This window comes from Canis aureus, chromosome 28, assembly GCF_053574225.1.
Source record: "Canis aureus isolate CA01 chromosome 28, VMU_Caureus_v.1.0, whole genome shotgun sequence".
NCBI lineage: Eukaryota > Metazoa > Chordata > Mammalia > Carnivora > Canidae > Canis > Canis aureus.
The window spans coordinates 15,985,379-16,003,381 of record NC_135638.1 but is presented as its reverse complement, the minus strand read 5'-3'; the positions used below and the strand labels follow the sequence as shown (position 1 = coordinate 16,003,381).

Sequence of the window (18,003 nt, the reverse complement as noted above, 5' to 3'; positions counted from 1 at the left end):
GAAGCACAGTACTTTCTCCATAATTATCACATCACTTAACAATTTAGTGTAAGGCAAAACTCTCCCATTTTCTATGTTTCTGTATTTGCTTAACTATCTATTCATTATAAGTACAGACTCCTGGATTCTCTTGCATATTCCACAACTAAAGCTTTCCAAGTGATTCTTGCATTTTGAAAACTACTCTAAATGAACTTTAGAATCAAATAATCTAAGACAAACAACAGTTCAGTATGATATTATTAGGATCTTATTAATTAAGTTAATATGTTAATTTAGGAAGCACTCATATCTCCACATTGAGATATTTTTATCATGAAATAAGAAATGTCTTTTCATTTATTCACATCTATTTTTGTGTCTTGTCTTTCAAAAGTATTTCATGTTTCTTTTTAGATAGGTTTTGAACATTTTTCATTAAGTTTATTCATAAATATTTTATATTTCTGGAAATGAAAATCAGGTTTTCTCATCTTTTATAACTTCTAAATGGTGATTAATTATGGCTATAAGTGCTATCTATCTTTTATTTATTTATTTATTTATTTATTTATTTATTTATTTATTTAGGAGAGAGAGTATGAGTGGGGAAGGGACAGAGGAAGAGGGAAAGAATTTCAAGGATACTCCCTACTAAGTGAATAGCCAGACACAGGGCTCTGGGCTTGATCCCATGACCCATGAGAACATGACCTGAATTGAAACGAAGAGTCAGGTGCCTAGCCAACTGAGCCACCCAGGCTCAGCAATTTGTGACTGATTTTTATATTATGACATATTGTTGAATTATTTTATTAAGATAAGCATTGTCACTGATTCACTTCCAGTTACATTATCATAGCATCTGCACACAGAGAAAAATTTATTTGTCTTATTTTTGTGCTTTTAAGAGTTTTATGTCATCTAAGTGCATTGGCTCATACTTTCAGTATATTGTTAAGTAGTAGTTAAGATCATGGGAATCCTTGCCTTTTTCCTAGACTTAATGGAATGTTTCCAGGGCTTACCCACTGAATAGCTATTATTAACATACTGTCTTTAGGACTGAGATACACCCACAAAGGAATACATTCAACACTTCAAGCCAGCAATGATGGGCCAAATCCTTCTCATGTTTCAACTCTGTCTTACTATCTCTTCTGACATATATATCTCCTTTCTGCCACTTTTCTCCTTTGCTCATAAATGCTCATGTCATTACATGGGTTCCAGTTGGGTAATCCAAGATAATCTCCCTAATTTAAGTTCAGGCAATAAGTAACCATAATTACAAATGCAATGTCTCTTTTGACATGTAAGGTAACAGAAGGTGACAGTGATGAGAGCAAAAATTCCACCTAATACTGAACCCTCTTCCTTGTTTTATCAAAATTTGAGTTTCTATTAGAAATGGCCAATAAATATTGTCAGTGATGTTCAGGACCTATGGAAAAAAATCATAGTGATCTTTCTGTTTAGACTTATTCATAAAATTAACTAAATTAATATATTTCCAAGTATTGCCTTATTCTTGCATTCCTCTTATAAAATACACCTGCTTATCGTTTATTATTTTCATAATGTGATGGTGAAGTCACCCATTAATTTGTCAAGTATTTTGGCACTGATATTCATAAGAGATACTCATATGTAATGTTCCTTTGGGAAGCTGTCAAGTTTAGGTATCAACGTTACACTTGCTCTAAAAAATTATTTGGAAATTTACCTTTATTTTCTGTGCTTGGAAAGAATTTATGTATCAGAGGATCTATGTGATCTCTAATGATTTAGTGGAACTCCCAAGTTAAATAATATGGACATGATGACTTATCTTTCATAACTTTCACTACATCTATGAAGATTGGTTCTTATTAGAACCAATATAAGAATAAGGAACCTTATAAGAATAAGGTTCTTATAAGGAAACTTATACCTTATACATTATAAGAAACCTTATAAGATAAGGTTCTTATTAATATTGAAGTGAATTTTGGTAAATTCTCTTATTCCCAATAAATCAACCATTTATTGTATGCTTCAAATTTATTTTACATATATGTGTGCAAATTGTCTACTATCGCTTTTTAATTTTTAATAGTTAATTCCTATTTGTTTATTTGCTTTCTTCCTTTAAAATTTAATTATTTTTCTTCTTTTAAGGATATCTTCAGAAATAGAATTCTACTACTTTTTTCTGTTTTCTACCTTATTAATTTCAACTTTTTACAATTTCCTTCTTATGTTCCATTTTTCTGTATTCATTCACGACCTGTTTGTTGGGAATCTCATGTTTGTCAGTGTTGTCCAGAGAAGAAGAATCAACTAACCAACCAACAGAACCATTTCTTAAAAATAAAGAGTTGTATTATAAGGAATTGGCTCGCATGAATATGGAGGCTGATAAATCCCAAGATTTGCAATTAGCAAACAGGAGATCCAATGGTGTAAGTTCCAGCCAAACAGCCAGCAGATTCCAGATCCAAGAAGAGCCAATCAGTTCAGATCTAAAGGCAAGAAAAAAAACCAACATTCCAGATCAAGATTTTGGCAGTTTTCTCTAACTTGCAGGAAGGTTATGATTTTCTTCTATTCAGGTCTTCAACTGATTGATTGAGGACCAGTCAAATTAGAGAGGACAATCTGCTTTATTCAGTCTATCAACTCAAATGCTAATTTCATAAAAAAAAAAAAAAATACTCTCACAGCCACCCAGAATAATGTTTGACCAAATATTGGAGCACAGCATGGAATAGTCAAAATGACATAAAAAATTAACCGTCCTGGGAATTTAAGTCATTTATTTTAATTCTTTCATTTTTTATTGATGCAGATATTCAGGGCTACAGATTTTCCTCAGATCACTGTTTCAAATCTATTTAGACTCTTAAAAAATTATAATTGAAGTATAGCTGACATTAGTTTCAGGTGTACAACATAGTGTCATGACAATTACATACATTACAATGTTTTCAACATAATAAGTATAGTTACCATCTGTCATCACACAAAATTTGTACATTAATATTGAGTATATTCCCTATACTGTATTTTTATATCCATGACTTATTTTTTAATACATCTACTTTTTAATTAAAGACTCTGAAATGTGTTATTAATTTTTTTTCAGAAATTTTCTAACCTCTATTTTATCTTTCACTGAAGGGTTGTCAATAGAATTTTTCACATTTCCAAGTGGAATGGTACTTGGAGTGGCAAGTATCTCTTGCATCTTTTATTTCATTCTTTATGTCATTTTCATTTTCATTTGTTTCCTGATTTTCTTTAATAGTACTTAAATAAATTTTCATTTGAATCTGTAAGTTATTGCATATAATCTAATTATTAAATAAAAATTACTATTTTATTGTTTTTATAATAGCTTAGCATATGTAAAACAAAAATTAAGTAAATTTTCTATTTGGAAAATGTAAACATTAAGTATTATTGTAAATAAATCAAGCCAGAGATTTTTTTTCAGTGTATGGTTTGTCTTTTGTGTGTGGATATATATATATATATATATATACATATATATCTATATTAATTCCTATTCATCTCTGAAGTTGCATATTCAGATTGGCATTGATCATTCCATTTCATGTGTGTATATTTGAAAAATATGCCATTAACGTTAAGGAGGATTTCTCTAGTATCACTTTTAAGAGATATTTTTGTTCAATTGGGCATAGGCTGAATTTCCTTTGTACCCCCTATCATTTTAGTGATGTTCATTCTACTTTTTGTTCTCTCTAATGTTTTCCAGAATTGTAATCACTTCAGTTTATATGTTTTGTCTGATGTCTTCTAGTTAACTTATATCCTCTGTCCTTACAATCACCTATATTAGCTCTAATTTCTTAATATTCCCTATTATTATCAGAAATAATAATTTCTAATATTATTTTATTAGAAAGTATATATTGTTAATAAAATTGTTTTCTTAGAAAATTCCTCTTTATCCTTTCTCAGTTGTTTACTTAACTTTCTTTCTCCTTTTGTTTTGCACTATCTATAGATTCTATGTGTATTTCTCAGGATTATTATTCATTTGTGACTTGGTCCACTCTTTTTAAATAATAGTGTGTAATGAAGGCTCATACTATGACTAAAACTATCTCAATAAATATATTATTCCCTTGGCCTCAGGAACACATGATCTCCCTCCTTTGGAGAGTTCTAAAGGTTCCCTGTATTAAAGGCTTTCAGTGTGTTTTGATCAGGTGCATTTTTGTTTCACCACACTCTTCCCCCTTAAACTCCAGGAGGGATTTTAAGCTAGGAATCTGAGTTATAGATATGAAAAATAGTATGTGATATTTTTCCTTGTCTTTTAGTAACATCACTTGATACTTAACAATATCAATCTGGATTGTAAAGAGAAAATTTTAAAAAAATTATATCACTCATCCACACTTCTAAATCTCATTTTATTAATGAAATCATCATTAGGTAGACTATTTGGAGCTATGGAACTTATTTTAGGAGAACCTATATTTAAATTGTATTTGAGGAAAGAACTTCTTTACATAATTTAAGTTCAAACAAATATCCAGTGATTGGAAGGAATAATTAATAGCTGCTTATCCTTATATGGTTTAAGGATACAAGAAGGTAAATATATATAATATATAATTTCTTATGTATTTACTATTTGTATGTTATATACAACAATACTACATATTATTATATACATTGACTTGATGATTAAGTTCTCATCTTTTTAATTCTTATATTTTTATTAGTTTCAAAGGAGAAAAAATAAATTATATATACAAATATATTTATATAATATATATGTTATATGTGGTATTTTTTACTTTGCCTTTACTTTTTGAGCATAGTGATTTTTTAATTAATGTAAAATAATTACAAAGTCTTAAATCCATTAATTTATCTGCATTCTTAAAATGTGGAATTCATATCTTGTTAAACAAGGCTTTTCTTCAGTCACAACTTACTTTCTGAACTCAACTCTTGAACTCATCTTTACTAATTTACGTTAGACTCTTTGATACACCATTAATAATAACAAAAATATATCTGTATCTATATCATCTACATATATGATTTTGTCCCTCAAACACTATGCTCCTTTGGTCTAGTATGCTGCAATACTTTTTCTTTAGTTTCTTCTATCAAATTCAGCCCCTTAAACATGCTTTCCTTTACATATTTCCTTTCTAATTATTAAACCCAGCTATTTAGGTACTAAAACCAAAGTAATTCCTTATCCCATTTAAAAATTGATGAATTAAAAATGTCTGATCTAGAAAATCTTCCTCGTTCAACTTTAATATTGTCAGACATTGCATAGTCACACTAAGAAGCTATACATTTAAAACTCAATTTTGAAAAACAATTAATAGAGTGAAAATTCTACACAGCACTGCAAATAACATTTATTAGTTAAACATATTAGAATGTTTGCAATGCAATTCATAAGTGGGGATGTGCAGCATTCTACTTCAGTCATAATGTGTAGCAGCTATGGCTTTGTAAAATGAGTTGATACCTTCCATAGTATAAAATATAGAACAATACAGATGACAAATTTGAATCAACATGGTTTCACATGGCATGTCACAGTGGGAATCTTAATGATTTTCTACCAGGATTGTTTGTCTAAGACTCCTATTTTCTATTCTGTTATGTGTGGATGTGAACTATGGTCAAGATAATTTGTGACTAATTACTATCCTTGTCAATAGCAATTCTCCTACAATGATAAACCATATTGTCTTTATTTTTTAAGGTTTTTTTTATTTATTTATGAGAGAGAGACAGACAGAGCAGAGGGAGAAGCAGACTCCATGGAGGAAGCCCAACGTGGAACTCGATCCCGGGTCTCCAGGATCAGCTCCTGGGCTGACGGCAGCACTAAACCCTTGAGCCATCCGAGCTGCTCCCATATTTTCTTTTCTTTTTTTTTTTTCATATTTTCTTTAAAAAAATTTTCTTGGATAATGACAATGAAAATAAGGAGATTTCAGATGATTTCCTGGTTTCTTTGTTGCCAAGATGTTGATCTTCCCCCTTGAAACACCAAGAATCACTTAATTATAAATAAAAGCTTAGATTTTACTTGGACTGAAAATACATGGTGAAGTCAAAAACAGAAGGCTAATGTGGCAACTGGCATAAGAGAAGTATTCAGGCCTAATCATTATTCTATTTTATTAAAGGAATTTAAAGCAATGCAGAGGCAAATGTAGTGGGCACTAAATGACTTCTCTAAATATTTGCTATTGTGTTCCTTGCTTTTTCTTATATCAGTTGCAGCCATTTTGAAGAGTAACATGCTAGATAACCTCATAAGTGCAAGCTTTAAACTTTGTTGTTTATTTTTGAAATATTTCTGAAAGTAAAATCTCCCCAGTGGAAATACAAATAAAACAAAATGGAATTGGCTAATTCACAGCAAATGCAAGATTTTTACATTATTTTAGTAATTATGAAATAACTAATATCTATACTTTTAGTTACACTTTATGGAATTTTTAATATTCTCAGTTAAAATAATCTTTTTAAATTTTAACATCCATTTGGCAATTGTTTTCCAAGGCACAGTATTGTATTAAATATGTATAGCCATTAAAATTAATGCTATGTCATAAAAGAACATAACATACTTTGTGGCATATATATGTATTTATATATATTCCCTATTTTATTAAAATAAATATATTTACCTGAACCACACTTTATCTCCAGGCAATCATATAATCAAATTTTCCAAATATGCCCCTGAAAGAAAGTTGGTCTCCTGAAGGACAGATTAATTTTAATTAATTAATCAATCTTTAATAAAATAGGGAATATATATTTAATAAAATAGGGAATATATTTTTAATAAAATAGGGAATATATTTTTAATAAAATAGGGAACATATATATATGCCACAAAGTATGTTATGATCTTTTATGGCATAGCATTAGCCCATTGAAAGCCACTGGTACATAAATAGTTGGGTTTAGTAATTAGAAAAATCAGCCTCTTTGATATAGTATTGAGATTAAACAGTTTATTCCACAATCAGTGACCTTGTTACCAGCATGAGTATAGTAAAGGAAGAACACAGAACAATTGAAGCATATGTACTATAAAATGTAACTTTTATGGAATACAAGAATTTGGTATATAGCTCATCAGCAAAATATGACAATATTCTTGGGTAGAAAAATTATAGCCTAGAACCCAGAGGCAATTTCCAGAATCTCAAGTAAACTAATAAATTAGAAATGCTGCAGTACTTTTTCTTTAGTTTCTTTTATCAGATTCAACCCCTTAAACCTGCTTTCCACAAACTCACCCCATGGCAGGCAAAAGTATAGGATTAAAAAAAGTCATTTTAAACAACTTCTTTAAAAAAAAAAAAAAAGGTGCAGCATTTTATTCTCCTTATTACAACAAAGCATGGACTCCATCTAAAACTACTGTGGTCTTGTCAAAAGTATTCAAGAAACAAATTTGAATAGGTTGTTAATATACAAAATTGAGATATTTTAAGAATCCTCAAAACTGAATTCACAAAACATCAAATATGTTTAGATTCATGAATTTACTATTAGCATTATGAAACAACAGTGACAAAAGCCTGATTGGTCACTTTTGGAAGAAAATAGATAACCAAATCATTACTTTGAACATTATTTTGTTGTTGTTGTTGTTGTTTTTATGGAAAAAAAAAAAGAGGAGGAGGAAAGCAAGGAGGGAAAACGGAGATCAAGCATTTTCTGGATTTTTGTAAAAAAAAAAAAAAAAAAGAACCTCCATACTTCAGATTAACTTAAAAATTGATGATAGGAGTCATAAAAATACAACCAAATGTATCAAACCTAAATCTGATTATGCCTCTATATCTAGTTACCGAATTACATGAAATATAGTGACAATAAAATGTGTCAGATGACATCATGGTGATGCAGTTGGCAAAATCTAGAGTATGGGAAACAGGACAAATATTCTGGGTTTTTTTCGAGTGTATCAGCAACATAAAAGCAAGGGGAAGGGAGAGTGACAAAAATTTAAACAGAGATACCAACAAATAAACCAATTACAAAATATAGAACTTAATTTGTACTTTGAATAAAACTCTATTAATGAATTATAAGACAATAGGTACAATGTGAATACAACATGGATATCACAGGGACACCTGGGTGGCTCAGTCAGTTAAAAGTCTGCCTTCAGCTCAGGTCATGATCCCCGGGTCCTGGGATCAAGCCCAGCACAGGGATCTCTGCTCAATGGGGAGCCCGCTTATCCCTCTCTCTCTGCCCCTACCCTTTGCTCCTCTGCTCTCTCTCTCTCTCTTTCAAATAAATAAATAATCTTTTTTTTCTTTATTTTCTTAAAGATACTATTTATTCATTTGAGAGAAAGAGTGACAGAGAGAGCACAAGCAAAGTGAGAGGCAGAGAGAGAAGGAAAAGCAGATGTCCCACTGATCGAGGAGGGCAACATGGGGCTTGATCCCAGAACCTAGAGATCATTACCTGAGCCAAAGGCAGAAACTCAACCATCTGGGCCACCAGGCACCCCTATATAGTCTTTTAAAAAATCATTATGAATAGTTAGGTGTAAGATGATATTTTTGATGTGTTTTGAAAAATTTTTAAGTTCTTATCTTTTAGTTATATCAGGTTTACAGATAAATTGGTAGGTTATTTGTGATTTGATTCAATGTTATTTTGGAGAGGTGGGCAGGGCTGTAGGTCAAAATGAGACCAGTTGGAAAATTGATCACTTTTGTATATTGATGATGTGTATATAGAAATTCATCATAAGTTATCTTTTTCTCTTTATTTTTGTATAGGTTTGAAGTTGTCTATAATAAAAATTTGAGAAACAAAGGGAACACTTGGATCTTTAGATAAAGAGAGGTCTGAGAACAATGCGATCTGTGGCGATTGAACCCCTTCTTTTCTGCAAGCAATTGTAGTCTTTAGGATAGTGGAACCTTAGGAAGGGACAAAAGACAAGGCCTCAAGTAACAGTAAAGTGTTGAAATGAGGACCCCACAAAAAACTATACCTTTAACAAAAAAAGATAAACTGGAAAAAGTACATTCACTGAGAAAAAGTGACAGCAACAAAATGAAATTTCTCTGTTTTGCCCTAATTATGAGGGGGAATAGAGGGACAAGCTAAAAGACAGGGGGAAAAAAAAACCAAAAAACATAAAACCTCACAGACAACCCCCAAGGTATGCTATATTCTACAGGATTAGTCAGTGGATTAAAAAAATAAAGAAAAAGAGAGAAAGAAAAGAATGAGAGATTATTATATATTAAACAAGATTCAAGAGGCAAGATAAATTGTGCACTGAGTTCTCAAGTTGGTTTGTACAAATAAGCATAAAAAGAAACAATCAAGATAATTGGGGAAACATGATTATGGGCTGGAAATTAGATGATGCTAAGGAATTGTCGCTAATTTTTAAGTAGGCCAATATATGTTTTTGTAAAAAAAAAAAGCTCATATTTTTACTCATATTTTTAGAAATGCATATTGAAGTAGGTACTGCTAAAAAATAAAAAAGTGCGATATTTGAACTATGCTTTACAAATGCATTACAGGGCATGTCCCTAGACCTGCCACACTGGCCTCACCTGAGACATTTTGGAAATGTAGCTTCTCAGTGACCATCACAGACTTACTGAATCAGAATTTGCATTTTAGGAAGATCCCCAAGTGATTTCTATGAGCACTAAAATGATAGAAACTCTGATTTTAAAAACTCCAACAAAGAGAATAAAGACAGAGGATAAATTAAGACCAAGTGGCAGAATTTTAATAACTGCTAAATTTGGGATAGAATACAAAATTCATTATATCATTATTCTTACTTTTGTATTCCTTGGATATTTTCATAATTAAATCTAAAAATAAGAAAGAGTATAAAACTCAAAGTCTAACAGCTAATTTGCATAATTTCTTCTATCGCTATTCTTACTCTGTTTCTGAAACTATATCATTTTAAAATTCAATTCTACTATATTGATGTTAAAAAGAAATATGTTGCTATGCTACTTAAACTAAATAATGTACTGGAAGACAGAAAATTCTGATAAATAGGGTTAATTTTCCCTGAAACTTATGATAACTGGAAAATTATGTCATGAAATTACTAGAATGTTCAGCATTAATGTATAAACACAAGTTGTGGTTTATGATAATATAATTATTTTTAAAACATAACCATAAAATGGAATTTTTATTATACATCTTTCCAAGAATCAATATTAAATTATACTGCATATGATGATTATAGAATCAAAGAAGTAGTAATCATTGAAACAGGAATAGCTAACATTGAATTAGAGGATTCTTAAAATGCTCAAAAAGTAATGATCAAATTGTATTTTGTGTATACAAATAACTGAGGAAAATTATTTCTTTATATTATACTAGAATAGAAACTATGTATGTCTATCTATATACATACATATATGCCACATAGAAGCTCAAAAACCATAGAGATAAGGCACAAAGTTAAATTGAAAGCCAAAAAATATCACAACTTCCAAACACATAGTATATAAATAATCCATTCTGAAGATATAAAATAATTTCAGCATCCTCAGTCTAGTCCATATGCAAACTATTAGGAAAAACATTATTCTTGTGCTTATTCAAATTCTCAAGAAAACTAGAAAAAACAGAAGACAGAATCATTTTGCATTGTACATATATAACTGCACTTTCTGGTTGATATTCTAAACTTATTCTCATGTTTCTTTTTACAGGAAAATACCATTTTTCAGTAATTTTTTAAAAAATGATTATGAAAAAGTAAATATTTCTGCAGGAAAACTATCTCTCCTTTCTAGTAACATGCTGGACATATTTACAGAAAGTTATCACTAAACTCTAAATTCATGGAATTAATGGACCAAGTCAGAGCCAACAATATTAATAAATCTTCTAGATTAATACTTTGCTTTCATTTTTTTAAATTCCAGTACTGTTAACACACAGGGCTATACTAGTCCCAGCTGTGCAATATAATGATTCTATAATTCTATACAGTACTCAGTGGTCATCATGATAAGTGGACTCTTAATCTTCACCTATTTCACCCATCCTCCCACTACCTTCCCTCTGGCAACCATCAGTTAGTTCTCTATAGTTAAGAGTGTGTTTTTTGGTTTATCTTTTTTTTTCCACAGTTCTTTGGTTTCTTTCTTAAATTTCACATAAGTGAAATCATATGGTATTTGTCTTTCTCTGACTTATTTTGCTTAGCATTATACTCTCTATCTCCATTCATGTTGTTGCAAATAGCAAGATTCCACTCTTTTTTATGGCTAATATTCCATTATATATGCCACATTTTCTTTTTCCTTCATGTATCACTGGACATTTAGGTTGCTTCCATAATCTGACTATTGCAAATAATGCTGCAATAAACAAAGATTAGACTATATCTTTTCAAATTAGTGTTTTTATACTCTTTGGGTAAATACCAAATAGTGGAATTACTGGATCATACGGCAGTCCTATTATTAATTTTTGAGGCGCCTCTATGCTATTTTCCACAGTGGCTGTACCAGTTTGCATTCCCACCACCAGTACTTGAGAATGCCTTTTTCTCCACAATCTTGTCAACACTTGTTTCTTGTGTTTTTTATTTTAACCATTCTGACAGGTGTGAAGTGATATCACATTGTGGTTTTGATTTACATTTCCCTGATGATGAGTGATGTTGAGCATCTTTCATGGGTCTGTTGTCCATCTATATGTCTTCTTTGGAGAACTGTCTATTCAAGTCTTCTGTCCATTTTTTAATTGGATTATTTGGGGGGGGTTGGTGTTGAGTTGTATAAGTTCTTTATATATTTTGGATACTAAACCTTTATTGAATAGGTCATTTGTAAATATCTTCTCTCATTCAATCAGTCATTTCTTAGCTTTGTTGATTGTTTCCATTACTGTGCAAAAGGATTTTATGTTGATGTAGTCCCAGTATTTCCTTTTTGTTTTCATTTCCCTTGCCTCAGGAGACAGATTAAGAAAAATGTTGCTATAGCTGATATCAGAGAAATTACTACCTGTATTCTCTACTAGGATTTTTATGATTCAAGGTCTCACATTTAGAACTTTAATCCATTTTGAGTTTAGTGTTGTGTATGGTGTAAGAAAGTGGCCCAGTTTTGTTCTTTTGCATGTGCTGTCCAGTTTTACCAACATCATTTGTTGGAGAGACTGTGTTTTTCCCATTTCATATTCTTGCCACCTTTTCTGAAGACTAATTGACCATATAATCATGGGTTTATTTCTGGTCTCTCAATTCTGTTCCGTGGTTTTATGTATCTAGTTTTGTGCTAGTACCATACCGTTTTGATTACTATAGCTTTGTATTATATCTTGAAATCTGGGATTGTGATACATCCAGTTTTGTTCTTTTCCAAGAATAATTTGGCTATTTGGGGTTTTTTTGTGATTCCCTGGAAATGTTAGGGTTATTTGTTCTAGTTCTGTGAAAAATGCTCTTGGTTTTTTGAAAAGGATTGCATTAAATCTGTAGATTGCTTTGAGTAGTATGGACATTTTAACAATATCTGTTTTCCCAATCCATAAGGATGGAATATCTTTCTGTTTGTGTCATCTTCAATTTCTTTCATCAATGTTTTATAGTTTTCAGAGTACAAGTCTTTCACTTCCTTGGTTAAGTTTATTCCTAGGTATTTTATTATTTATGGTGTAATTGTAAATGGGGTTGTTTTCTTAATCTTTTCTGCTACTTTATTCATCTATAGATATGCAACAGATTTCTGTATATTGATTGTGTGTTCTGCAACCTTACTAAATTTATTTATCAATTCTAACAATTTTTTGGTAGAGTAGTTTAGAACTTTCTATATAGTATTTCATGTCATCTTCAAATAGCAAAGATTTTACTGTTCCTTACCAATTTGGATGTCTTTATTCCTTATTCTTGTCTGATTGCTGTGGCTAGGACTTCCAATACTTTGTTGAATTTCATTGGTAAGAATGGACATCCCTGTCTTGTTTCTGACCTTATGGGTAAAGCTCATAGTTTACCACCATTGAGTATGATGTTAGCTGTGGGTTTTTCATATATGGCATCTGTTATGTTGATGTATTTTCCCTCTAAATCTACTTTGTTGAAAGTTTTTATCATGAATGGACATCGTACTTCATCAAATAATTTTTCTGTATCTACTGAAATGGCTGTATGGTTTTTATCCTTTCTTTTGTTAATGCAATGTGTCACATTGATTGATTTGTGAATATTGAACCACTCTTGAATCTTGGAAATAAATCTCAGTTGCTCTTTTGCAAAGAGGCAGCTCCTGGTTTCATTGAAATCTATATTGGTTTTTTTTTAGTTTCTATTTTATTTCTGCTCTAATATTTATTATTTCTTTTTTATATATATTTATTATTTCTTTCCTTCTACTGGTTTGTGGTTTTGTTTGTTCTTTTTATAGCTCCTTTAGATGTAAGGTTAGATTGTTTGAGATTTTTCCTGCTTCTTGAGGTAAGTCTATTACTATAAGCTTCCCTCTTGTAACAGCTTTTGCTACATCCTAAAGATTTTAGACCAATGTGTTTTCATTTTCATTTGTCTCTATGTATTTTTTGATGCTTCTTTGTTTCTTGTTTGATCCATTCATTGTTTAGTTAATGAATGGTATAAACCCATTCATTGTTTATAACCTCCATGTATTTTTTCTCTCAGATTTTTTTTTTCTTGTGTTTTAATTCTAGTTTCATGATGTTGGTGGTCAGAAAAGATGCATGCCATGGCTTTGATCTTTTTTAATTTGTCAAGATTTGTTTTGTGGCCTAATGTGATCTCCTCTGGAGAATGTTCTTTTTTTTAAATTTTTATTTATTTATGATAGTCACAGAGGGGGGGGGGGCAGAGACACAGGCAGAGGGAGAAGCAGGCTCCATGCACCGGGAGCCCAACGTGGGATTCGATCCCGGGTCTCCAGGATCGCGCCCTGGGCCAAAGACAGGCGCTAAACCGCTGCGCCACCCAGGGATCCCTCTTCTGGAGAATGTTCTATGTGTACTTGAGAAGACTGTGTATTCCGATATTTTAGAATGGAATGTTCTCAATATTTCTGTTAGATCCATCTGGTTCAATGTATCATTTAAAGCCACTATTTCCTTGTTTATTTTCTGTTTGGATGATCTGTCCATTGATGTAACTGGGGTGTTGAATTCCACTACTACTACTGTTTTACTATTGATTACTTCCTTTACATTTCTTATTAGCTGCTTTATGAACTTGGGTACTCCAATGTTGGGTGCACAAATATTTACAATTGTTATATATTTTTGTTGATTACTCCCTTTATTATTATATAGATTCCTTCTTTGTCTCTTGTTACAGTCTTTGTTTTAAGTCTTTTTTTCCAATAATAAATATTGCTACTCCAGCTTTCTTTTTACTGTCATTGCATGATAAATCCTTTTCTATCCCTTCACTTTCAATCTGCATGTGTCTTTAGATCTGAAATGAGTCTTTTTAGGCAGCATAGGCATAAGTCTTGCTTTTTTATCTGTTCTGTAACCTTATATCTTTTAATTGGAATGTTTAGTCCATTTAGATTCAAAGTTACTATTGATAAGTGTGCACTTATTGCTATTTTGTAACGTGTTTTATGGTTGTTTTTATAGTTCTCTGTTTCTTTCTCCTCTTGCTCTCTTCTTTCATAGTTTGCTGACTTTAACGTTATACTTGGATTCCTTTCTCTTTATTTCTTACATATTTATTTCTGTTTTTTTTTTATTTCTGGTTACAATTAGGTTTATACATAGCATCTTTTGCATACTGCAATCTGTATTAAGTTTATGGTCACTTAAATTTGAACCCATTATTTATTCTTTTCTCCATTACATTTTAGGTATATGGTGTCATATTTTACATCCTTTTATTTTGTGAATACATTTACTAATTTTTATAGATATACTTATTTGTATTGCTTTTGTGCTGCCTACTTTTCTTACTCCTACTTATGGTCTTTCCACTTAAAGAGTTTCTATTAATATTTCTTGTAGAGATAGTTTAGTAGTCATGTGTTTCTTTAACTTTTGCCTGTCTGGGAAAGTCTTTATCTCTCCTTCTATTATAAAAGACAGTCTTACTAGATAAAGTATTCTTGGATGTAGGGGGTTCTTTTGTTTTTGTTTTCTTTCAGCACTGAATATGTCATGCCACTCTCTTCTGGCCTCTAAAGTTTCTGCTGAAAAATCAGCTGATAGCTTAATGCAGTTTCCTTTATATCCAACTATTTTATTTTATTTTGATGCTTTTAAAAACTTCACTTTATCACTACTTTTTGCCATTTTAAGTACTATGTGTCTTGGTGTAGACCTCCTTGGGTTGTCTTTCATGGAAGCTCTCTGTGCTTCCTAGATCTGGACTTCTGCTTCCTTACCCAGATTGGGGGAGTTTTAAGCTATTATTTCACCAAAAAAATTTTCTATGCCCTTTTCTCTCTTCTACTTCTGGAATCCCTATAGTGTGAATGTCATTATACTTAATGGTATCACTGAGTTGCTGAATTTATTTTCATTTATTTTTTCTCTCTCTCTTGTTCAGCTTGATTACTTTCCATTACTCTGTCCTCTAGGTCAGTGATCCATTTTTCTGCTTCCTCTAGTCTACTATTTACTCCATCTTGATCATTTTTAATTTCATTTATTGAATTCTTCATCTCTAATTGGTTCTTTTTAATGCTTTCTTTCTCTTTGTTAAGGCTTCACACAGGTCTTTCACTCTTCTCAAGTCCGGTGAGTATCTTTATGATCATTACTTTAAGTTTTCTATCAGGTATGTTACTTATCTCCCTTTTATTTAGGTCTTCTGCTGTGATCTTTGTCCTATTCTTTCATTTAGGACACATTCCTCCATCTCTTCATTTTGTCTAATTCTGTGTCTGTTTCTATGTTTTAGGGAAATCAGCTATGTCTCCTGCTCTTGAAAGTAATACCTTTATAAGCAGAGGTCCTGTAATGCCCTGCAGTGCAATACTCCCTGTTCACTAGAATTTGGCACTTCAGGGATGCCTCCTATGTATTTTGCATGTGCCCTGATATTATAACTGAGCCCCTTTTGCCTTTAATCATCTGCAGTGGCTCTTTTTGCCTATTGTGGGCTGCCCTTGATACCTGTGTTAGTCATGCCACTCTCTTCTGGCCTCCAAAGTTTCTGCTGAAAAATCAGTTAGTGGACCATTCTGGGGCTACATTAGGCTTAAGTTGAGTCAGACTAGGTGTTTGCCAGACATGCACCAAACTACAGAAGAAGGGAGAGGTGGAACAATAGGTGCCAGAAAGGTCTGTGCAGGTGGGAAGGGACCTGAAGCTGCCAGGAACCTAGGAAGGCCAGGTTGAAGCAAGAGGATCCACAGAAACACACAGGAGCTGGACTTCGTGTAAGCAAGGTTTGCCAGGGTCTGTTGTGGGAAACAACCTGTTGCCTAAACCTGGCTGGAGGAGAATGTCCACAGGAGAATGTGGGAGCAAGGCATGGTGTTAACAAGCTAGGTAGCCAGTGCTGGTGCTGTGCAGGTTCCTATAGGTGTTCCTGTATTTGTGCTGGAGAGCAGGGAAAGAAATGGTGCCCACCAGCTCCTTTGTTCCTGGAGAAATTTCCCAATGATCCCTACCCCTCCTCCACATTCTCTGAGATTAGTAAACAAATCTCCATCCTGTATATCCCTAGCATTTTTCGAACTACTGCTTTTATACTGTAACTCCACAGGGCTGTTTGTTGTGCTGTCTCTTTAACAATGGAGACTCAATTTCCTCTTGCTCTCCACAGCCTTTTGATTTTTAAAGTTCCTGGTTTTAAATCTTGGTAATTTTAAGAATTTGCAAAATTTGGCCCTTCTGGTTTTCAAAGTTAAGTATTATGGGGTTTCATCTTCCCTGTCTAAGTTCCCTGGTTTGAGAGTCTGTACTCCTCCCCATGTCTTCCTTCCTGTGAACAGTCCTATGTGTCTGTTTAGCTCCCAATGATGCTTCTCCCCTTCCTAACCTCTTCAATGCAGCTTCCTCTCTATAGTTAGCTGTGAAGAGTCTGTTTTGTCAGTCTTCAGGTTGTTTTCTGGGTTATTTACTTAATGTAGCCTTTACCCAGTTGTATCCAGGACAAGATAAGCTTAGGGTTCTCCTACTCCATCTTACTCAGAAGTCCCAGTTTTTTAACTGCAAGGACACTTCACACTTGTATTGAAAACCTCAAAGATCTAGTTCTTGTGGGCTATATTTATCAATATTTCCCATATTAGAAGTTTACAATAGAATTTTTAATTGATTTTGAAATAACAATAAGTCCATTACATATGAGTATAAATTGTGTATTTTTATGAATAAAGCTATATTTTCAGGAAGAAAAGTATCAATGAGAAAAGTGGCATTATTTCACATTTTTATAGATATCTTAATATCTGGCTCAGTAGAAGACATCTAAGAGTCTCATATTTATTTCTGCATCCAGTTAGTTTGGGATATCACAGGATGTGCACAATCTGAAAGGTTCTACTTATGAAACAATGATGGAAAAAAAAAACAATGACATCTTAGTGTTATTGGGAAAAATTATCTTGACCTTACAGACTCCCAGGAGTCCCTGAATCACACATTGAAAATGTTGCTGTAATTTTATTCTGGATCATATATTGTCTTGAACTGAAGGATGAGGTTCATACATTTCCTAGATGGAATAAAAACTATGCATGTTGAAATAGCCAATTCTTCTTGTTCATTAGGGGAAATCTCTTAATAATTCACTTGATCATTGAGCAAATGCCTATTTAGTAATTACTTCTTAACAAGCTTTGGACAATGGATTGATGGATCAAAAATAAATGAATGTGCCCATAAATCCTTTCCTCAAATCCCTCAATGGATTTATAATCTGATAGTGAATAAACACCACTAGTGAGATACCCAGTCATGACCGGTGTTGTCATATTTATGTGCAGAAAGTGACAGAGTTATATCTAAGAAGAGCACACACTCCTTTTGGGGTGGAGC

At 32.2% G+C, this 18,003-nt stretch overlaps 1 long non-coding RNA gene across 3 annotated transcripts in view; it reads right to left on the bottom strand.

Annotated features, from left to right (window-relative positions):
- Positions 1-2,363: 2,363 nt before the first annotated feature.
- The window catches only part of LOC144300463 (uncharacterized), a 445,593-nt gene continuing 429,953 nt past the window's right edge, over positions 2,364-18,003 (bottom strand). For all 3 annotated transcript variants that reach the window (XR_013367111.1, XR_013367112.1, XR_013367113.1), the window contains one exon: positions 2,364-2,483. This is a non-coding gene — a long non-coding RNA (uncharacterized LOC144300463). The remainder of the gene's footprint in view (positions 2,484-18,003) is intronic.